The sequence below is a fragment of the Cryptomeria japonica genome, chromosome 9, assembly GCF_030272615.1.
Source record: "Cryptomeria japonica chromosome 9, Sugi_1.0, whole genome shotgun sequence".
Lineage (NCBI taxonomy): Eukaryota > Viridiplantae > Streptophyta > Pinopsida > Cupressales > Cupressaceae > Cryptomeria > Cryptomeria japonica.
Genome location: NC_081413.1, coordinates 243,580,321 through 243,606,476, shown reverse-complemented (window position 1 = coordinate 243,606,476; position 26,156 = coordinate 243,580,321).

The window sequence follows — 26,156 nt, the reverse complement described above, 5'->3', positions numbered from 1 at the left end:
ACATGCTTCCCCTAGCATTATACCATGAAAATTCATCTATTTTAGTGGAGAGGACAATACCGGCAAACTTGGGCACAAAAGAGCAACCAAAGATTATACATCTAGCAAAATCATTGACCCCTGAAGAGAGGGTAGAGCATATCCACTTTTACAAGGAAAGATAGGTTAATTTTGCATTGTCCTATGTAGACATGCCCGGAATTGACCCTGATCTAGTTATGCATCACTTGTCTTTACCACAAGGGGCAAAACCTGTCAATCAAAAATTGAGAAAAATGCATCCTCATGTGGCACTATTGGAAAAGGCGTAATTACAAAAGTTGCTAGATGCTGGATTTATAAGACCTATTGACTATGTTGAATGGATTTCAAACTTGGTACCAATTTCAAAACCCAATGGGAGTGTCCGTGTTTGCACATATTTCAAGGATTTAAATAAAGCTTGTCCTAAAGATGGCTTCCCACTTTCAAATATTGACATGATAGTGGATTACACAACAGGACACGAGATGTTATCCCTCATGGATGGGTTCTCGGGCTATAATCAGATCAAAATAACATTTACTTGTCCTTGGGGAACTTTTTGTTGGAATGTCATGCCCTTCGGATTGAAGAATGCCAGAGCTACTTATCAATGCGCAATGACCACTATCTTTCATGACATGATGCATATATATCTGGAAGATTATACAGATGACTTGCTTGGAAAATCTTATTCATTGTTGGATGTTGGAAGATTGAATCTCATATTCAATCCATTTCCTCCATGTACATCTGAGACGCCGATGGAACTGATAGCCTTTGTCCTTTCTTTGATCTAGTTTTTGCTTGATGAAAAAAAATCTGTTTGCATTTCACAGGCAACACATTTGGTTAAGCTATATCACGTTCTTTTCAATGATGCATTTTACCTTTCATTGATATAGTTAATATGTTTTGATTACATAGATCTCATCTTATTTGGGTTGTCACATTCAATTTTTTTGTTTTATGTGTTTTGTTTGTGTTTGCAGATTTGGGATATTTTATCTAACGGCTTTCATGTTGTGTCCATGCTTCATGAATTATCATTTTGGCATTATAAAAAATGGTTAATGAAAAACGGTTATCATTTTTAGAATATCCAATATTGTCCAGGTTGTCTCTCTGCACCTCTTACCATCCATGTTGTCTACGCATCTTAGCCTTTTCATCCCACACAACCTGCAGAAAAATAATTTTTGTGTCTTTTATAAATTTTCACATTTCGCAATATGAAAGACAAGATAGAAACAACTCCAAAAAGAAAAGGCAAACACCTTGTTTATTGCATCACATTTTAGCAAACCCTTTGAAAACTGCAATTATTGCATTCCATGTAATAAAAGCCCTCTGAGACACTCATGAAATAGTTTCAAGAAGTCTATCCCATCATTAAAGATTTTGCCTCGGCTTTTTACTTTATTAGCTATTGCCATTTGGCGTGGGGTGTTTTGATTTTTTTTAGGTCTCTACTGTTTAGATTTATATTCACATTAGCTAGTGTTTTGGTTTTTTTAGGCTTTTAATTTAAGTTTCACATATCTCATGTTCTTTTACTTTTACTTGTAGTTTATAGTTACTTAGTATGTAGTTTTAGTTTTAGTTTTAATCATTTTTTTTAGAATTTTGTTTTTGTTGTTAATTATTTTTGTTAGTTTAGTTTTAGATTAGCATTTAGTTTTTAATTGTTTTTTTCAGTTTAGTTTTAATTAGTATTTAGTTTTTTTTTTTTTATTACTTTAGCTTTTTGATTGGTTTATTTAGTTTAGATTAGTTTGGATTTTTCTTTAATTTATTTATTAGAATTACATTTTTTTAAATTTGTTTATTAGAATTAGATTTTTAATTTGTTAGTTAGATTAGATTTTTAATTTGTTTATTAGAATTAGATTTGATTTGATAATTAGATTAGACTTTTAATTTTGTTAAGTAGATTAAATTTTATGTTTTGTTAATTAGATTAATGTTTAGTTTTTTGTTAGTGTGTTTTGATTGTTTTGATTTCTTTTTGTGAACTAATCTTTGTTGTTTTGTGTGCTTGTGCAGGTTCACTCTTATGGCATCCAATCTCGTGTGTCAAAGATAACCTTTTGAAACTACTAATGACATTTGATGCAAGACACATGCCGAAGAAATGGTGATTTCAAACTGATTGTCTGATTTTTAGCTTAGATCACATTTCGTATTGGTTCTTTAAAATTGACCAGAGTCTTTTGTGTCTTGAGCAATATGCTCTTTTTGTTTTACCTTTTAGAGGGGCTACCTCCCAAGAAGCCCTTAAGGCTCGGTGAGAGGGAATGACCCAAGTGGTAATAAGCTAAAGCCAAGCTCTTCCTAACTAGTATAAATAAATGTGTTTGTGATGAAAGTTGCAAGGAAGGAGTGCTGATTAGTTCATACTGACGACATGTCTCCCCAAACCCTATAGAGCACAACCTCTATAGGCTAGGACCCTTCCTTAACAGAGCATAAATCACCGCATGTATGGCCACTGGAATGGATGCCCTTACTAGACACCTTTTGTGTTAGGAGCCAAAACCCTTCTAGTTGTTGACGTAAGAGGTCGGACCTATGAAGCGACTCACATTCTTACGGTTCTTAGTAGAGATACAAAGTTTGCCACGAGGAGTTTTCATGAGGACTGATGCTTGGCTGCTTTGGAGAAGTGAGTGCTAAGGGTGGGGCCTGTGGGGTCAAGCCTCCAAGTATCCACTCTGAATTGCGTAGCTCGGGGTAACCCCCCAAGTGAGATTCCACAACTATTGTCCTGGCCAGCCTTAGGATTGTGCTTGAATGTGTTTTTATTGCAAAATCAAATAAACATTCAGTCTGCCATGTTTTTTGAGTGTGTGCACAAACAAACAAGAACATTTCACAATCAACACCACACTTGAAATTGAAACACTTTACAAAAAACCCTTGGTCTAAGCTTTCAAGTATCCATCCACATTATAAAACAAAAACATTGTGAAATAACATTGTCCTTGAAATGTTGAACTTGTGTTCTCAAAACAACCATTTCAAATCTCTTGAGGAATCACTTTTAAAGTTCTGATATTTTAGGTCCTCAACTAGTCAATTCATTGTAGTTTCCCATACCCTTTTACCTCCTTGCATAGTCTTCACCTAGTTGCACCTTTCATCCTTGCATATCTTATTTAATCATACCTAGTCTTTTCATATCCCCCCTAGATAAAACCCATGCATAATCCCCTTAGATCATACCCATAATCTTTGCATAACATTCCATCATTCCTTTAGGACATAAGCTTAAACCTTGCATAAGTTCCTTAAGTCATTTCATCATTCATCCAAGCATTTCATTATTATTTGCATACCAAAATCTAAAAAAACAAAAAGCCCAAAACATTGCTTGCACTTAGGATTTCTCATCTTAGGTCTGACATCAACTTTTGATCATCAATCCCCCTTATCACTTGAGGTGTATCTTCCTTGAGTTAGGGAATTTGTCATTGTCTTTGAGTGGTATTCTGCTTGGAGTTCATCATCTCCTATCATAGCATTCCCTCTCTTTGATAACTTATCCTTGTGTCTATCCATCATAGCACAAGTCAAACCCCACATTGAAAATATTTTTAGACCTAGAGTATCCTTATTCCTTGCATCAAACATCTTTCATTCTAATATCCCATTTAAGGTTTAGCAGCACATCACTTTCCTATCATATAGATTTCATTTTTGGCATCAATCCTTTAGTAGTCATATCACATAGGTTGCATCTTTACATTGATCCTTAGTTGCATCCAAATTTCAGTCATATCATATAGTTCTCCCTTTCCATTTTAGGGTTTTCATTCCATCTAGAGTCTCATACATTATCCTAGGTCAAAGATCAGAACAATCACTTATGTCTCCTAACTCGAGAATCAAAATGTTTCAAAGTCATCTATTTCAAGATGGAGATGACCTTATTAATTTTGATGAAGAAGAACACATTAGCGTTGCAACTAGTGAAACTAGTGAAACAAGCGATGAAGAAATAACTCAATCCACTATTGACAAATTGTTTCACAACCATAGATTTACTAAACTCCTTAAAGAGGTGGTAAAATGTGATCCACAAGCATACTTCAAAGCCCTTACTGATGAGAGAATTAAATTTCCACTTGATTTTGATGTATCATTGCTCACAATTAAGGACAAACTAAGAGTCAATGATATGAGTCTAGACCTGCAAGGAAAACCAATGAGGAGAGGATACAAGATCACAGACCTTTCTACTTGCAACTAAGATACAAGAGATCTACGAAAAACATCGAGACCTATGCCTACTAATGATCCCATTTTGAGTGAATTGAGAGCATTGAGACAAGAAATAGACACTCTCAAGAATAAGAAGGCATCATCACACAAGTTTTCTATTGAGGACATATGTCCCTATCCTTTTGATCCGAGTATTCCGATGTCACCTTTTCCTATTCATTGGGAAATACCAAAATTGGATAAGTATAGAGGAAATGGAGACCCTAGAGATCACTTGAGATAATTTTACGCCGCTACCTTAGAATTTGCATTAGATGAAACATACCTCATGAGACTCTTTTCTCGTAGTCTTAGAGGAAGTGCCATAGAATGGTTCTCCTGATTACCGCCGACTATCAAATATTTTCAAGAATTGGTTGATAAGTTTGTCTCACACTATGCTTACAACTGTGAACATGAGGTGACCATGATGGACCTCTTCAACACAAAACAAAAACAAGGAGAATCCTTCATATCATTTTTACAAAGATGGAGACATTTGACCAAAAGAGAATCTTATGACATTCCTAATAAGCAACTCATTGTCCTCTTTTGTCGCAATTTAAACAAGGAAATTAGAAGAGAACTTTGCCTCAAGTGTTTGTACACCTTTAATGAGGTCATAGACATGGGATTTCGTATGGAGAAAACACTTATTGATGATGGTACTATAAAGATAAATGATGATAAATATTACAAAGGATCAAGTTCAAATCATAAAATACCCTTTTGGGCCAAGAATGAGAATGTGGTAAATGATGGAGTTGTTGATGGAAAGAATACTAGAAAATCATCACCTTTTTACAACCTTAAGGGATCATCCTCAGACAAAGGAAAAAAAAAACAAAGAAGCTTCCCTAAACAAAATTTTACACCATTGGGACAACCGCTTGAATTAGCATTGAAAGAACTTCTTGAAAATAATCTTATAACATTGCCAAAGATATGGGAATACAATCCTTAGGTTAAACCCCCATGGTGGAATGACGATCACTTTTGTGACTACCATAGACACAAGGGTCAGAAGACTAATAGTTGTAATAAACTTCGACATGTCATACAAGAACTTCTTGATGAGGGAAAGATTTTGGTTGATGGACATACTCCTTCCAGTAACTCCGATCGTGAGATATTAAAAAATCCTTTCCCTAAGCATGACCAGGATAAACGGAAGGCCCCATAATCTGGTGATGGTGTGAATTATACCAATGCTAAATATGACTATATCATAAACAACATCAGTGAGGTTGATCATCATGTGAACACTTTTATCATAAAGGGTAAAGAAATTGATTGCAATGTTACCACCCGCAAAGGCACATTTATTCTTAAGGGATCTAATTCTAAACCTACTACACCATCTTCACAATACAAACTTATAGAGAATTTGGGGAAGATGCCTGCACATATTTCTATACTTGAGTTGCTACGCTTATCCCTTGAGCATAAAGCTATCCTTGATAAAACGCTCGTTACCACTATTGTGCCTACAGACCTACGTGTAGATCAATTTCAAGCTATGGTGGGACATATTGCCTCCCCTCATACCCTCACTTTTACCGAGAATGATGACTTGTCCATGCAACAACCCCATAATGCACCTTTACATATTGAAGTCCTTGTCCATAGGGTTAAGATCTATAGATGCATAAAAATGACCACATTCCTAAATGAATATTTAATGGTCATTTTATCCACATTCCTCTATTTGATTAAATAAATTATTCAATTTATTTATTTAAATTCACTTAAACCTTTCACATCATTTAATTGAATAAATCATTTTATTTAATTAAATCTCTTCTCTCTACTTTTAACTAAATTTACATTTAATTAAATAGTTCACCCCAAATAAATAAATCTAATTTATTTAATCCTCCACTTGCAACCACAATTGAAATAAAGTAATTTTTTAAAATTAAATTCTATTATCCCTCACCCACTTTCATTTTCCTACATCTCCCACTTGCCTCCTAACCCCCCTTCCTCAATTCTTCTAGAATCCATCTAATCCTAATCAATTAGTCCAAATCCTTCAATTATCCACTTTCCCTAAATTTGAGGAGGTCACTTCTCAAATTTTGAGTAAAGTCTTCCAAAGGTATTAAAGCCTTTATGCCTTCAACAAGCTAACTTGTTGAATACCCCCAAATTTGGAAGGACTCTTACAAATTTGTCCCCAAAGTCTTTCAAACCATTAATGGTTAACTAACCCTTTGTGGAATGGTTAGATACTTTTTGCCTAACTCAACCCTCATCTAACCCAGGGGTCTCATCAAGCATTCATTGCTTTGACCATGGTTATCCCTTTAGCCATTGCACAAGAGATTATCCTTTGGATAAAAGCTTTATCCAGTGGATAACCCTAACCTAACCTTAACCCTTACCTCCTAAGGTAACCATGAGGTCTTCTCAAGCATTTAATGCTTCTTACATCCCCTCTCAAGCAATCTTATGTTGACAATTGTCATCATTTCATTGGTGAGAATTGTAAACATGGATTAATAACTTTCAATCCTGACCCTTGATATGATCATCCAATCCTGACCATCCATTGCCCCGTTTCTCCTATAAATAGAGCCCCCATCCCTCATTCTCATCATCCAAGTCTTTAGCATCATACTTATACTAATTTTTAGAAAGCATATTAGACTCTCTTCGGAATAGAAATAAATATAGTAATCATTTTAGAAGCATTTCTATCATCTTAATAAAATCATATAAGTAGTATATCATGTTAGGATAGTATTTTACTAATCTTGTCATATTATCATCTAGATTATCTAATTTGTTAAGAATCATGCATAGATAGGATGCATTCATACTGAGATTGATCTAAAGCATCCCTCATTCTTAGAACTGTCATCCCTAAGTCACTTTGCTTAGTGATCTGAGAGAAAAGGCATTGGCTTGACGGGTCTTGTGAGATAGAGAACAATGGAACACCCCTTGGGAAGTTGAGCTATTCCACATAGCTCCATAACTTGCACCAAGAGTCCCATTGGTGTGTGGGCAAGTCTTTGAATATTTTTTGTAATTTCCATTTCATTGCACTACTTTTCCCACATACAAGATCAAGCAAGTTTTGATAGACGGAAAAGTAGGTCTAAATATTTGTACTCTAAAATTGATTTGAGAGCTTGGATCTGATGAAAATGTTGTTGATCCAAAGAAAAATATTACAATAAAGGCATATGATGAAGAGGAACGCTCATCTAAGGGATCAATTACATTTCCTATCAAAGTGGGACCAGTGGTGAAGGATGTGGTTTTTCAAGTCCTTGATCTCCCGTTGACCTATAAAATTCTCCTTGGAAGGCCTTGGATCCATGCAATGCAAGCTGTACCTTCTACCTACCATAAATGTATCAAATTTCCGTACAATGGTGTTGAAGTAAATATACCAGGAGATCCAAACCCTTTTATGTATTGCAACAATTTGAGTTCTAAGACTAAATCCATCATTCCCAGTAACCGTGAAGCACCTCCTTCCCGAGCATACATTGATCCTGAATCCTTAAAAGCATCCACTTCCAAATCCACTGAAGCTGAGATTAGAATAAAAGTAGAAGACCATGGAGTAGGTGAATATTCTATGAGTCATGCTCTCTGCATTGGAAAGCTACCCTTGTCCCCTTGCACATATAGAAAACTACAAATGACTGAGACCATATCAGACACCACTACTATAGTTTGTAAACCTTCTATTATTTAAAAATGGGAAGCTTTGTATGATGAAATGGAAGAAGAGAACCTCTTGAGATGGTTGTACAAAGATGAAGATACAGAGAAAGCATAAATTGAAGAACCTGAAGTCAAAATACCAGCTGACCAATATGAAAAGGGATTGAAAATAATGAAAAGATATGGCTATGATGGTCATAGTCCTCTTGGTTTACAAAAACAAGGTATACTTGAACCGATCAAACTTGATGGTGGACATAAGGTTCCTGGTCTAGGGTATGATACATAGAACGATAAGACCTTGAGTACTAAGGATAACTCGAGTGAGGTACGGGAATTTTATAATGCAACACAAACTAATGAGGAAGGTACCATCGATGACTCTAATGATTTCATTGATATATATGAATATGGTTCTATTTGTACCCTTGAGCCTATTCATAACCTTGAACCTAATCATGATCCTTTACCTCTTGTTCATTCACAACTTATTGATTGGGACCATGAAGGAGACCCCTAGTTAGATGTTTTTCAAAATGATGAGGCAATCATATACTTTCTTGGAGCACAAAGTGATTGACCCCTTGGAGATCATAGGGCTGGATTCAACATAGAGCTCAACAGTGTGTCTTACTTTGGAGAAGGTGCCAAGCCTTTCAATCACAAAATTATGGAAAATATCAATAGGTCTGAACTAGTAAAAACCGCTTTGTGACACTATTAGACCCCCAAAAAGTAGAAATAAAGGACGTATCCAAAGGTGAAAACCTTTCTAAGGCACCTGAGGATGGAAGGCTTGACACGCTTCCCCTAGCATTATACCATGAAAATTCATCTATTTTAGTGGAGAGGACAGTACCGACAAACTTGGGCACAAAAGAGCAACCAAAGATTATACATCTAGCAAAATCATTGACCCCTAAAGAGAGAGTAGAGCATATCCACTTTTACAAGGAAAGATAGGTTAATTTTGCATTGTCCTATATAGACATGCCCGGACTTGACCCTGATCTAGTTATGCATCACTTGTCTTTACCACAGGGGGAAAAACCTATCAATCAAAAATTGAGAAAAATGCATCCTCATGTGGCACTATTGGAAAAGGCAGAATTACAAAAGTTGCTAGATGCTGGATTTATAAGACCTGTTGACTATGCTGAATGGATTTCAAACTTGGTACCAGTTTCAAAACCCAATGGGAGTGTCCGTGTTTGCACATATTTCAAGGATTTAAATAAAGCTTGTCCTAAAGATGACTTCCCAATTTCAAATATTGACATGATAGTGGATTACACAACAGGACACGAGATGTTATCCCTCATGGATGGGTTCTCGAGCTATAATCAGATCAAAATTGCCCCTAAAGACTAGATCAAAATAACATTTACTTGTCCTTGGGGAGCTTTTTGTTTTTAATGTCATGCCCTTCGGATTGAAGAATGCCGGAGCTACTTATCAATGCACAATGACTACTATCTTTCATGACATGATGCATATATATCTGGAAGATTATACAGATGACTTGCTTGGAAAATCTTATTCATTGTTGGATGTTGGAAGATTGAATCTCATATTCAATCCATTTCCTCCATGTACATCTGACATGCCCGACAGAACCGATAGCCTTTGTCCTTTCTTTGATCTAGTTTTCGCTTGATGAAAAAAAACCTGTTTGCATTTCACAGGCAACACATTTGGTTAAGCTATATCACGTGCTTTTCAATGATGCATTTTACCTTTCATTGATATAGTTAATATGTTTTGATTACACAGATCTCATCTTATTTGGTCTATCACATTCATTTTTTTGTTTTATGTGTTTTGTTTGTGTTTGCAGATTTGGGATATTTTATCTAACGGCTTTCATGTTGTGTCGATGCTTCATGAATTATCATTTTGGCATTATAAAAAATGGTTAATGAAAAATGGTTATCATTTTTACAATATCCAATATTGTCCACGTTGTCTTTGCACCTCTTACCATCCATGTTGTCTACCCATCTTAGCCTTTTCATCCCACACAACCTGTAGAAAAATAATTTTTGTGCCTTGTATAAGTTTTCACATTTCGCTGTATGAAAGACAAGATAGAAACAACTCCAAAAAGAAAAGAAAAATGCCTTGTTTATTGCATCACATTTTGCATGGGAACCAGTCACAACACACTTAACACGTAGCATTTGAGAAGAGAGTCTCTGAAGCTATCTGGCCTGCTTCCCATTTTGCATGCATCTTTGTGAGAGCATTTTAGCAAACCATTTCAAAACTGCAATTATCACATTCCATGTAATAAAAGCCCTATGAGACATTCATGAAATAGTTTCAACACATCTATCCCATCATTAAAGATTTTGCTCGGGCTTTTTACTCTATGAGCTATTGCCATTTGGCATGGGGTGTTTTGATTTTTTTTTAGTCTCTATTATTTAGATTTATATTCACATTAGCTAGTGTTTTGGTTTTTTTTGGCTTTTTATTTAAGCCATCTGGCCTACTTCCCATTTTGCATGCATCTTTGTGAGAGCATTTTAGCAAACCATTTCAAAACTGCAATTATCACATTCCATGTAATAAAAGCCCTATGAGACATTCATGAAATAGTTTCAACACATCTATCCCATCATTAAAGATTTTGCTCGAGCTTTTTACTCTATGAGCTATTGCCATTTGGCGTGGGGTGTTTTGATTTTTTTTTAGTCTCTATTATTTAGATTTATATTCACATTAGCTAGTGTTTTGGTTTTTTTTGGCTTTTTATTTAAGTTCCACATATCTCATGTTCTTTTACTTATAGTTTTAGTTTATAGTTACTTATTATGTAGTTTTAGTTTTAGTTTTAATCATTTTTTTTAGAATTTTGTTTTTGTTGTTAATTATTTTTGTTAGCTTAGTTTTAGATTAGCATTTAGTTTTTAATTGTTTTTTTCAGTTTAGTTTTAATTTTTTTTATTACTTTAGCTTTTTGATTGGTTTATTTAGTTTAGATTTTTTTTTATTTTAGATTAGTTTGGATTTTTTTTTAATTTATTTATTAGAATTACATTTTTTTTAATTTGTTTATTAGAATTACATTTTTAATTTGTTAGTTAGATTATATTTTTAATTTGTTTATTAGAATTAGATTTGATTTGTTAATTAGATTAGATTTTTAATTTTTTTAAGTAGATTAAATTTTAATTTTTTGTTAATTAGATTAATGTTTAGTTTTTTGTTAGTGTGTTTTAATTGTTTTGATTTCTTTTTGTGAACTAATGTTTGTTGTTTTGTGTTCTTGTGCAGGTTTACTCTTATGGCATCCAATCTTGTGTGTCGAAGATAACCTTTTGAAACTACTAAAGACATTTGATGCAGGACAAATGTCAAAGAAATGGTGATTTGAAACTGATTGTTTGATTTTTAACTTAGATCATATTTCATATTGGTGCTTGAAAAATGACCAGTGTCTTTTGTGTCTTGAGCAATAGGCTCTTTTTGTTTTACCTTTTAGAGGGCTTGCCTCCTGAGAAGCCCTTAAGGCTTGGTGAGAGGGAATGACCCAAGTGGTAATGGGCTAAAGCCAAGCTCTTCCGAACCACTATAAATAATTGTGTTTGTGACAAAAGTTGCAAGTAACGAGTGCTGATTAGTTCATACCGATGACATGTCTCCCCATAAACCATATAGAGTGCAACCTCTATAGGCTGGGAGCCTTCCTTAACGGAGCATACACTGTCACATGTATGGCCACTCGAACAAATGCCCTTACTAGACACCTTTTGTGTTAGGAGCCAAAAACCTTCTAGTTGTTGACGCAGGAGGTCAGACCTATGAAGCGGCTCACATTCTTATGGTTCTTAGTAGAGATACAAAGTTCACCAAGGGGAGTTTTCATAGGGACTGATGATTGAATGCCCCAAAGAGGTAAGTGCTAAGGGTGGATCCAGTGGGGTCAAGCATCTAAGTATCCACTCTAAATTAAGTAGCTCGGGATAACCCCCCAAGTGAGATTCCATAACTATTGTCCTGGCCAGCCTTAGGATTGTGCTTGAATGTGTTTTTATTGCAAAATAAAATAAACATTCAGTCTACCATGTTTTTTGAGTGTGTGCACAAACAAACAAGAACATTTCACAATCAACACCACACTTGAAATTGAAACATTTAACCAAAAAAACCTTGGTCTAAGGTTTCAAGTATCCATCCACAATGTAAAACAAAAACATTGTGAAACAACATTGTCCTTGAAATGTTGAACTTGTGTTCTCAAAATAACCATTTCAAATCTCTTGAGGCATCACTTTTAAAGTTCTTATCTTTTAGGTCCTCACATAGTCATATCATTCTAGTTTCCCATACCCTTTTAGGTCCTTGCATAGTCTTCACCTAGTTGCACCTTTCATCCTTGCATATCCTATTTAATCATACCTAGTCTTTGCATATCCCCCCTAGATCAAACCCATGCATAATCCCCTTAGATCATACCCATAATATTTGCATAGCCTTCCATCATTCCCTTAGAACATAACATTAAACCTTGCATAAGTTCCTTAGGTCATTTCATAATTCATCCAAGCATTTCATTATTATTTGCATACCAAAATAAAAAAAAAAAAATCCCAAAACATTGCTTGCACTTAGGATTTCTCATCTTAGGTCTGACATCAACTTTTGATCATCAATCCCCCTTATCACTTGAGGTGTATCTTCCTTGAGTTAGGGAATCCATCATTGTCTTTGAGTGGTATTTCGCTTGGAGTTGATCATCTCCTACCATAGCATTCCCTCTCTTTGATAACTTATCCTTGTGTCTATCCATCATAGCACAAGTCAAACCCCACATTGGAAATATTTTCAGACCTAGAGTATCCTTATTCCTTGCATAAAACATCATTCATTCTAATATCCCTTTTAAGGTTTAACAACACATCACTTTCCTATCAAATAGATTGCATTTTTAGCATCAATCCTTTAGTAGTTGTATCACATAGATTGCATCTTTACATTGATCCTTAGTTGCATCCCAATTTCACTCATATCATATAGTTCCCACTTTGCATTTTAGGGTTTTCATTCCATCTAGAGTCTCATACATTGTCCTCGGTCAAAGATCAGAACAATCACTTATGTCTCCTAACTCAAGAATCAATATGTTTCAAAAACATCTATTTCAAGATGAAGATGACCTTATTAATTTTGATGAAGATGAACACATTAGCGTTACAACCAGTGAAACTAGTGAAACAAGTGATGAAGAAATAACTCAATCCATTATTGATGAAGCATTTCACAACCATAGATTTACTAAACTCATTAAGGAGGTGGTTAAACGTGATCCACAAGCATACTTAAAAGCTCTTGCTGACAAGAGAATTAAATTGCCGCCTGATTTTGACGTATCATTGCTCACAATTAAGGACCAATTGAGAGTTAGTGAGTCTAGACCTGCAAGTACAAACAATGAGGAGAGGATAAAAGATCATAGACCTTTCTACTTGCAACCAGGACACAAGAGATCTACGAAAACATCTAGACCTATGCCTACCAATGATCCCATTTTTAGTGAATTGAGAGCATTGAGACAAGAAAGAGATACTCTCAAGAAGAAGAAGGCATCATCACACAAGTTTTCTATTGAGGACATATGTCCCTATCCTTTTGATCCGAGTATTTTGATGCCACCTTTTCCTAGTCATTGGGAAATACCAAAATTGGATAAGTATAGAGGAAATGGAGACCCTAGAGATCACTTGAGATAATTTTGCGCTGCTACCTTAGAATTTGCAGTAGATGAAACATACCTCATAAGACTCTTTTCTCGTAGTCTTGGAGGAAGTGCCATGGAATGGTTCTCCCAATTACCTCCAACTATCAAATATTTTCAAGAATTGGCTGATAAGTTTGTCTCACACTATGCTTACAACTGTGAACATGAGGTGACCATGATGGACCTCTTCAACACAAAACAAAAACAAGGAGAATCCTTCATATTGTTTATACAAAGATGGATACATTTAACCAAAAAAGCATCTTATGACATTCTTGATAAGCAACTCATTGACCTCTTTTGTCAAAATTTAAACAAGGAAATTGGAAGAGAACTTCTCCTCAAGTATTTGGACACTTTTGATGAGGTCATAGACATGGGATTTCGTATCGAATAAACACTTATTGACGATGGTATTATAAAGATAAATGAAGATAAATATTACAAAGGATCAAGTTCAAATCATAAAATACCCTTTTGGGCCAAGAACAAGAATGTGGTAAATGGCGGAGTTGTTGATACGAAGAATACTAAAAAATCATCACCTATTTACAACCTTAAGGGTTCATCCTCAGACAAAGGAAAAGAAAAACAAAGAAGCTTCCCTAAACAAAATTTTATAGTATTAGGACAACCGCTTGAATCAACATTGAACAAATTTCTTGAAAATAATCTTATAACATTGCCAGAGATATGGGAATACAACCCTTAAGTTAAACCCCCATGGTGGAATGATGATCACTTTTGTGACTACCATAGACACAAGGGTCATAAGACTAACAGTTGTAATAAACTCTGACATGTCAGACAAGACCTTCTTGATGAGGGAAAGATTTTAGTTGATGGACATACTCCTTCCAGTAACTCCGATCATGAGATATTCAAAAATCATTTCCCTAAGCATGACTAGGATAAAGGGAAGGCCCAAAAATCTAGTGATGGTGTGAATTATACCAATCCTAAATATGACTATACCATAAACAATATCAGCGAGTTCTATCATCATGTGAACACTTTTATCATTAAGGGGAAAGAAATTGATTGCAATGTTACCACCCGCAAAGGCACATTTATTCTTAAGGGATCTAATTCTAAACCTGCTACACCATCTTCAAAATACAACCTTATAGAGAATTTAGGGAAGACCGCCACACAGATTTCTATACTTGAGTTGCTACGCTTATCCCCTAAGCATAAAGCTATCCTTGATAAAATGCTCTCTACCACTACTGTGCCTACAGACCTACATGCAGATCAATTTCAAGCTATGGTGAGACATATTGCCTCCCCTCATACCCTCACTTTTACTGAGAATGATGACTTGTCCATGCAACAACCCCATAATGCGCCTTTAAATATTCAAGTCCTTGTCTATAGGGTTAAGATCAAGTGAGTTCTGATAGACAAAGGAGCAAGTCTAAATATTTGTACGCTGAAATTGATTTGAGAGGTTGGATCTGATGAAAATGCTGTTGAACTAAAGAAAAATATTACAATAAAGGCATATGATGAAGAGGAATTCTCATCTAAGGGATTGGTTACATTGCCCATTAAAGTGGGACAAGTGGTGAAGGATGTGGTATTTCAAGTCCTTGATCTCCTATTGACATATAAAATTCTCCTTGGAAGGCCTTGGATCCATGCAATGCAAGCTGTACCATCTACCTACCATCAATGTATCAAATGTCCGTACAGTGGTGTTGAAGTAACTATATCAAGAGATCCAAACCCTTTTCTGTATTGCAACAATTTGAGTTCTAAGACTGAATCCATGATTCCTAGTAACCGTGAAGCACCTCCTTCCCAAGAATACATCGATCCTGAATCCTTAAAAGCATCCACTTCCAAATCCACTAAAGCTGAGATTAGAATAAAAGTAGAAGACCATGGAGTAGGGGAATATTTTGAGTAATGCTCTCTACATTGGAAAGCTACCCTTGTCCCCTCGCACTTATGGAAAACCACAAATGACTGAGACCACATCAGAAACCACTACTATAGTCTATAAACCTACTATTTTTAAAAAATGGAGAGCTTTGTATGATGAAATGGAAGAAGAGGACCTCTTGAGATGGTTGTACAAAGATGAAGATACAAAGAAAGCATAAATTGAAGAACTTGAAGTCAAAATACCCATTGAGCAATATGAAAAGGGATTGAAAATAATGAAAATATATGGCTATGATGGTCATAGTCCACTTGGTTTACAAAAACAAGGTATACTTGAACCGATCAAACTTGACGGTGGACGTAAGGTTCCTAGTCTAGGGTATGATACACAGAATGATAAGACCTTGAGTACTAAGGGTAACTCGAGTGAGGTAGGGGAGTCTTCTAATGCAACACAGACTAATGAGGAAGGTACCAATGATGACTCTAATGATTTTATTGATATATATGAATATGATTCTATTTGTACCCTTGAGCCTATTCATAACCTTGAACCTAATCATGATCCTTTACCTCTTATTCACTTGCAACTTATTGACTCGGACCATGAGGGAGACCCCCAGTTAGATGTTTTTCAAAATTATGAGGCAATCATAAACTTTCCTAGAGCACAAAGTGATTTACGCCTTGGAGATCATAGGGATGGATTCACCATGGAGCTCAACAGTGCGACTTTCTTTGGAGAAGGTGCCAAGCCTTTCAGTCGCAAAATTATGAAAAATATCAATAGGTCTGAACTAGTGAAAACCACTTTGTGGCACTATTAGACCCCGAAAAAGTAAAAATAAAGGACATATCCAAAGGTGAAAACCTTTCTAAGGCATCTCAGGATGGAAGGCTTGGCACACTTCCCCTAGTATTATGCCATGAATAGTCATCTATTTTAGTGGAGAGAACAATACTGACAAACTTGGGCACAAAAAGAGCAACCAAAGATTATACATCTACCAAAATCATTGACCCCTGAAGAGAGAGTAGAGTATATCAGTTTTACAAGGAAAGATAGGTTAATTTTGCAGGGTCCTATGTAGACATGCCCAGACTTGACCCTGATCTAGTTATGCATCACTTGTCTTTACCATAGGGGACAAACCCGTTAATCAAAAACTGAGAAAAATGCATCCTCATGTGGCACTATTGGTAAAGCTAGAATTACAAAAGTTACTATATGCTAGATTTATAAGACCTGTTGACTATGCTGAATGGATTTCAAACTTGGTACCAGTTTCAAAACCTGATGGGAGTGTCCGTGTTTGCACAGATTTTAGGGATTTAAATAAAGATTGTCCTAAAGATGACTTCCCACTTCCAAATATTGACATGATAGTGGATTCCACAACAAGACACGAGATGTTATCCCTCATGGATGGGTTCTCGGGCTAAAATCAGATCAAAATTGCTCCTGAAGACCAGATCAAAATAACATTTACTTGTCCTTGGGGAACTTTTTGTTGGAATGTCATGCCATTCGGATTGAAGAATGTCGAAGCTACTTATCAATGTGCAATGACCACTATCTTTCATGACATGATGCATATATATCTAGAAGATTATGTAGATGACTTGCGTGGAAAATCTTATACCAAGGAGAGACATTTAGAAATCTTGGATAAAATCTTTACAAGGCTGGAAAAATATAAAGTCCAATTGAATCCAAAGAAATGTGTCTTTGGGGTAACCTCTGGGAAACTCCTTGGATACATTGTATCATCTAAAGGAATTGAAGATGATCTTGAAAAAGTAAAAGCCATACTTGAGATGCTACCACTGAGGTGTTAGGTCCCGGAGGCAACTTAGAGGGGGGGTGAATCAGTTGTCCAATAAATACAAACCAAAACTAACTTAACCAAACTTTAATGCCGGTAGACAGTTTTAAGAGTTAGTTGCAGTACCGGTAAATTTTAATGCATGAAACAAAAAGACAAATAATATACACAACACATAACACATTTATTTGTACGTGGAAATCTTGTAAAGGGAAAAACCACAGTGGCAAGCCTTACCCACAATCAGATGATATTACTTTAGATAGTATGTGTGTACAATATGGAGCCTGCACATGCAGAAATGCCAACTGCCTAGAACTCACTGCTCAATCACAAAATGGGAGTCACACTGACTACAATTGGATGGTTAAATCCAATGATAATGTACTACTCAAAATAGCATCTTCATATGTTGGATTCAGTACCATTTAAGCTCTGATATGCCTTCTTCAAACCTTCCTTCAATATTGAATGATGTCTGCATATATAACTCTGCTTATATTCACATATACCTTATTACAATCCTTTTCCACACACTTCCTCACAATCTCATAAATAAGATCTTACATATATACCAAAACCTAAGACCAAATGAGTAGGTTGACTCACTAAGATATTACAATAAAATCAATTACAAATGAATCAATATCTGATGCATCATGTCAGCTCAATGCATTTACTGATGAATAATGATGAACAGTAACTACTCGATAGATACTAAGAGAGGAGGGTGAATTAGTATAGAAAAAAACTTCCTTAAACCACTTTGACTGTAAAAACTGCACTAACTGGTAAACGGGATCACCAATCTAAATCGGGGCATTGCCAGTAAAACATAGTGAGACTATGAAACACATAAACCGGTAACACTTAGATCTTCACAAAACCTAATAACTCATTTCCACTTCACCCATATGCATAAGCAAGTAATAGATCATCAGAAATATAATGACCACTAGATCAACATGCTTTACCACTTGATAGAAAATACTAAGACATCACATGAAAAAGCATCACACATAACACACTGATTTTTCATGTGGAAACCCAGCTGGGAAAAACCATGGTGGGGATGAATACCCACAAATTGTTCTTGAACTCTCCTGAAGTCCGCTCTGTTAGGAGCCTAGTCCGGTTAAGGACTTTACAATAGGTTCTACTAGGAACCGATCCTGCTAGGGATCACCCAGTTAAGGGATGGCTAAATACTTGGTTAAAGGTTAGAACCCTATTAAAGGTTACCTCGCAAAAGGATTTGAAGAACTCAATGAATTTGAGTCACCCTGTTAAAGGATTTATAGAAATCCTGTTAGAGCTACCCGGTTAAGGGATTTTTGAAATGCTGAAATGGTTAGAAGTCAACAGGTAATACAATGATATGATAATAGCACTAAATGCCAAGGCAGATCCACTTTAGTTCCTTTACTTCTACAATCACACTCTATAGGTATCAACACACTTCTCCAGTCTGGCAAGAATCAAGTATCTCTTCACTTGGATACACACATAACATTTGCCAACAACTTCACAATGCAAATCATCATCAACCTTATAGACAATAGATAGGTCGGTGGTATAAACCCTAAATGCTAAACATTTAGGTTATCAATACAGTCGATTCAATCCTGACCATTTAATCACATTGCATAGAGTAAAACAATCTTGAACAAATCTCAAGACGTTCTCCATCGTTCGTTCTTTGCCACTTCTAGAAGCTGATAACCCATCACACGCTCTCCACCATTTACTAAGACTTTGCACATTCTCGAGGTAGATAGGATCAATCTTCTTTATGCAAGATCCTCAAGGAAATCCTTCACGCGCACAAGGCTATCATGGCAACACGATCTGATCTTCATTTTAATGCTACCCCATCACAAGATATCATCGGTCGAATCACATAGAATTGAAATGCATCAATTGAAAACCCTGAAGCTGAGACTACCAACCATTAGTCATACCAAATGAAACCCCGATACAAAACTTTCCATATACTAGTTCACATTCCAACATACCGCTTCACTTGAACCAACATACCGCTTCACATTTTCACATATACTAGTTCACATCATCATACCGGTTCTCTTGCTAGTTTGCTTACTTCAATATACCAGTTCATACTTACATCAATGACGACATACAATATCTTCATGTCATCACACTCTACACATATGCCAACAATCTCCCCCTTTGTCATTGATGGAAATATACAAAGATATCTCTCCACTTCACATCTTCTCCTCAATACTGCAAATATCTTCTCCACTTCACATCTTCTCCCCCTTTGACAACAATGCCAAAGTGAAGGCACAAACATCCATGTTCCACTATGCTGCTCCCCCCAAGGAGTAGCATCCTTCAACACACCAATCCTGAAAAGATTTGACAATGTAATACCTAACTAATGTGGAGCACATACCTTTAGTTCACCTCTTGAAGGGGCAACACCCCTAATTCACCTCGTAAATAGGTAGATGTAGCCTTCAGTAGAGGCTTGGTGAATATGTCTACTAACTTCTCCTTACTAGAAACATGTTCCAATACAACCTCTTTGTTTTGAACTTTCTCCCTCAAGAAATGATACTTGAGCTTGAAGTGCTTGGTTCTAGCATGCAATACCAGATTCTTGGAAATATTAATTGCACTTGTGTTATCACAAAATATGCTCACTGGTTTAGATACAGGGACTTTGAAACCACTTAATACATGCTTCATCCAAATTGTCTGAGTGCAGTTCATAAATGCTGCTACATATTCTGCTTCTGTTGTAGACTGAGAGATACAACTCTGCTTCTTACTCATCCTTGAGACTAGTCTACCACCAAGAAAGAATGCACCACCGGTTGTGCTCTTCTATTCGTCCACATTACTAGCCCAATCAGCATCTGTAAACACTTTGAGATTGAAATCATTACTATATGGATACCACAATCCATAGTCAATAGTTCCCTTCAGATATCTAAGAATCTGCTTGACTGCTACCAAGTGGGATTCTCTTGGACTTTTCTTGAACCATGTAGTAATGCCCACTGCATGTGCAATGCCTATTCTATTATGTAGTACATAGTACAACTTACCAATCATTGATTGGTATTCCTTCTCATTCACCAATTCTGAGTCATCTTATTTTGACAATTTACAACCGGTCACCATCGTTGTACCAACTGGTTTGCTATCTTCCATGCCAAAGGTCTTCACAACCTCTTTGACATACTTGGACTGAGTGATAAAGATACCATCTTTCATTTGTTGAATCTGTAGTCCAATGAAGAACTTAATCTCTTTGATTAGTGACATTTCAAATTCCTTCTTCATCTCATCTGCAAATGTTTGACTCATCTTGTCATCTCCATCAAAAATTATGTCATCAACAAACAATTCACAGATCGAGATCTGATCTCCTTTTGACTTCAGATAGCTATTGCTATCTTCACTTGTTCTTTCAAATCCAATCTTTACAAGATGTGAGTGTAAGTGTTCATACCATGCTCTAGGTTCATGCTTCAATCCATACAAGCTTTATATAGCCTACACATCATATCACTATCTTCTGATAGGGCAAAAACCCATTTGGTTGTTCTATATACACTTCCTCTTCAAGTATTCCATTCAGGAAGGCAGATTTTACATCCATCTGATACACTTTGAATCCCTTGAAGGTTGCATATGCAAGAAGCATGCTAACTCCTTCCAATCTAGCTACTGGAGCAAAGGTTTCTCCATAGTCTTCTCCTTCTTCTTGAGCATATCCCTTACATACCAGTCTGGCTTTGTTTCTTACCACTGTGCCATCTTCATTTAGCTTGTTTTTAAAAACCCATTTGGTGCCAATAACATTTTTATGCTCAGGTCTGGGTACCAAAGACCATGTACCATTCTTTTCTATCTGGTCAAGTTCCTCTTCCATAGCCTTGATCCAGTCTTCATCTTTATGTGCCTCTTTAAATGTTTTAGGCTCAAATTTAGAGATCATGCAAGAATTTTCTCTGACCTTTCTTCTTGTAAGAATTCCTGCATCCTTATCTCCTATGATCTGCTTTGGATCATTATTCAACTTTACATAACTAGGAATGATGTTAACTGTTTCCTCTTCATCCTCATCTTCATCAACATCAACATCTACTGGTGTAGGAGCACTGTTACTGGTACTAGGTTGTTTTGCAACCGGTTCCTAGAAGGTTGCAACCGGTTCATCTACCACTTGCTCACTACTGATTTCCTCAAGTTTCTTAGAGGTTTCATCAACTCTAACATTAATACTTTCAACAATTCTCTAAGTCCTATTGTTAAAACACTTGAGAGCTTTTCTCTTGGTGGAATACCCTAGGAATATTCCCTCATCACATTTTGCATCAAACTTGCTCTGGTGTTCACTCCTCTTGAGATAACACTTGCTACCAAACACTCTAAAGTATCTTACTACATGAGTCTTACCGGTCCAATACTTATAAGGTGTTTTATCCTTACCTTTCTTGATGTGTACCCGGTTCATAGTGTAGACTACAGTGCTCACCACTTCTCTCCAAAAGGTGTGAACAACCTTCCCTTGAATCAACATTGTTCTGGCTACTTCAACTATAGTCTAGTTGTTCCTCTCTACTAGGCCATTCTGCTGTGGAGTCCTGGGGGCAGATAGTTGCATCTTGATGCCATTTTCTTCATAGTACTTATTGAATTCTCTAGAGGTGAAATCACCTCCTTGATCAGTTCTAAGGTATTTGATCCTCTTACCACTTTCCTTTTCAACTAGTGCTCTAAAGGCTTTGAACTTTCCGAAAGATTCAGACTTGTCTTTCAAGAATGTGACCCACATCATTCTTGAGAAATCATCAATAAGAATCATAAATTACCTATCTCCCTAAACACTCCTAGTTTTCATAGGACCACACAAATCAGTATGCACAAGATCAAGTAAATTTTCAGCTATGAAAGATTTACCTTTGAAGGTTGAGAAAGACGTTTTCCCCAGTTGACATTCTCTACATAGAGGATTCTCTAGTTTGTTCAACACAGACAATCCTCTAACTGCCTTGATCTTACTGACCTTCACAATGTTATCCAAATTTACATGGCAAAGTCTCCTATGCCATATCCAACTATCATCAAACTTAGCCATTAGACATTGATTGATATTTGCATTCAACTAAAATAAGTTACCTTTGGTCTGCATATTGGTGGCCATAAGTTCACCACTCTTTCCTTTTATTTTGCACACTCCATCTTTGAATTCCAGAGTGAGTCCATTATCATTCAGCTGAGCAACACTCAAAAGGTTATGCCTGAGACCTTCTACCAATTACACATTATTAGCATTGCTTTTTCCATTTAGAGAGATGGACCCTTTTCCTTTTACCATACAAGGTGCATCATTACCAAATTGGACTACACCTCCATCATATTCTTCTAGAGACAGATCTCCGATCACTAGCCAAGTGGTGAGAACAACCACTGTAAATAATCCACTCATTGGAATTATCAAAGCGGGAGACAAGAGCCTTCTTGTCTAACACATCTTCCTTAATAGCTACAAATACTATGTCTTCGCTTTCTTCATCTTCTGATTTATCATTAGTGACACCTTCATCAACTGCAACAAGATAGTTTCTCCTATTTCCTCCTTTGAACTTTTTGAACCTCTCCGATTTGTCCTTATTATCACCATTAGGATAGTTCACAGCAATGTGTTCTATCCTATTGCAAGAAAAAAATTTCAAAGGGAGCTTACTTTTGTATTTTCCAGTTCCCTTAGGAAGTCTCTTGGCCAGAAGAGCTTCAAATTCCATCAGGATCTCCTCATCATCCATATCTCTACTTTGTCTTGGTTCACAATTGGTAATGGCTTCTTTACCCTTTCTAGATAGTGCAACAGATGTTTTAAAGGCTGAATCAGCTTCTGAATACTGCCACCATAACTATTTAGCTCATATGCAGTCAACTTAGAAATGATATAATCTAGGGACACCTTTGTCTTGTCAATAGATCTCAACTCCTGAATAGTGGCAACCCTTATTGCATAGACCAGCAATAAGGTTCTCAAAACTTTGCTAACAATGGTGGAATCATCCATTGTACCTCCTAGACTCTTGATGTCTCCAACAATAGTTTTAATCCTTATCCCATATTGTTGAATGGTCTCTCCTTCAACCATCTGCATGTCTTCAAACTTTCCTCTAAGGCTTTCTTCCTTAGCTTGCTTCACATGCTCATCACCACCATAGATAGACTCCAGAGTATACCATACATCTTTGGGATTGTTTTTTTCCTGAACATCTATAAACTCAACATTAGATAGGTTGCTGATCATCGGTGAGAGTACTAGAAGGGACAACATAAGTACTCTCAACATAGCTCCAGTGTTGAGCACCCATGATTTTAATGTATATCTTCATTTTGTCCTTCCATATCTTAAAGTTATCTTTGTTAAACTTAGGACCTTCCCTCTTCATCATTAGAATAGGATCTTTTCCTCAAGCGGTTAAGATTATAACACAGAGGACCTGGAGGACGCTCTGATACCAATTGATGAATAATGATGAACAATAAATACTCGACAGATATTGAGAGGGGGGGTGAATCAGTATAGACAAAAAGCTTTCTTAAACCACTTTGACTGTAAAGACTGCACTAACTGGTAAATAGGATCACCGATCTAAATCAGAGCACTGCCGGTAAAACACAGTGAGACTATGAAACACATAAACTGGTAATAGTTAGATCTTCACAAAACCTAATAAATCATTTCCACTTCACCCATATTTATAAGAAAGTAATACATCATCAGAAATATAATGACCACTAGATCAGCTTGCTTTACCACTTGACAGAAAACACTAAGACATCACATGAAAAAGCATCACACATAACACACTGATTTTTCACATGGAAACCCAACTGGGAAAAACCATGATGAGGATGAATACCCACAAGCTGTTCTTGAACTCTTCTGAAGTCCACTCTGTTAGGAGCCTAGTCCAGTTAAGGACTTTACAATAGGTTCTACTAGGAACCGATCTTGCTAGGGATCACCCGGTTAAGGGATGGCTAAATACCTGGTTAAAGGTTAGAACCCTGTTAAAGGTTACCTCGCAAAAGGATTTGAAGAACTCAATGAATTTGAGTCACCCTGTTAAAAGATTTATAGAAAGCTTGTTAAAGCTACCCAGTTAAGGGATTTTCCAATTGCTGAAATGGTTAGAAGTCAATAGGTAATACCCTAATTTGATAACAACACTAAAATGCGAAGGCAGATCCACTTTAGTTCCTTTACTTCTATAATCGCACTCTGTAGGTATCAATAGACTTCTCTGGTCTGCCAAGAATCAAGTATCTCTTCACTTGGATACACACATAACATTTGCCAACAACTTCACAATGCAAATCATCATCAACCTTATAGACAATAGATAGGTCAGTGGTATAAACCCTAAACCCTAAACATTTAGGTTATCAATACAGTTGGTTCAATCCTAACTGTTTAATCACATTGCATAGAGTAAAATAATCTTGAACAGATCTCAAGATGTTCTCCATCGTTCGTTCTTTGCCACTTATGGAAGCTGATAACCCATCATGCACTCTCCACTGTTTACTGAGACTTCACACATTCCTGAGGTAGATAGGATCAACCTTCTTTATGCAAGATCCTCAAGGAAATCCTTCATGCGCACAAGGTTGTCATGGCAACATGATCTAATCTTCATTTCAATGCTACCCCATCACAAGATGTCGTTGGTCAAATCACATAGACTTGAAATGCATCAACCCAAAACCCTGAAGCTGAGACTACCAACTAGTAGTCATACCAAATGAAACCTCGATACAAAACTTCCTATATACCAGTTCACATTCCAGCATACCGCTTCACTTGAACCAACATACCGCTTCACTTTTTCACATATACTGGTTCACATCATCATACCGGTTCTCTTGCTAGTTTGCTTACTTCAATATACTGGTTCATACTTCAGCATATTGACATCAATGACAACATACAATATCATCATGTCATCACACTCTACACATATGCCAACATTTCCAATAATAACAAATCATTTTCATGATGTGCCATGCTGATCTAGAATAGATATGCTTGCTGGTCCATAACCTAGACCTATTTGTCGGTAACAACAAATATGCAAACCCGATTAGAGCAATGAACAAATCACTAAAACCAAGTGTACAAACAATGTCTTTGACATAAACAATTAATATCCAAGTCATTCCAAGTGCCGGTGAACTAGATACCGGTGACTGTGCATAAGTCACTGATCATGTCGGTGAACATAAACAAGAATCTCCAAGTGCTGATAAGTGTTGACAAGTGTTGACATCAATGACAAAACCATATCAACATATCCAAAATACCAACACAAGGAATATCCATCAGTTGAGATCTTTACAAGGGAAACTCTAATCTATCCGCTAATTTATAGCACAACTGGCAGATAAGTGTCAACCATTTCAACACCTGCTACATAAAAATGTTTCATTCAAATGGGATGACAAATGTGAACAAGCTTTTCAATAGATCAAAGAATACCTAATGTCACCACTAGTGTTAGTACCTCCTATAGATGACAAGCCTCTACTACTGTATATATCCACAATTGCTATAGCACTGGGGGCACTTTTGGCTCAACATGATTCTGAAGGAAAAGAATGTGCAATATATTACATCAGTCGTACCCTAGTGGGATATGAGCTTAAGTATAGTCCTATTGAGAGAGCGT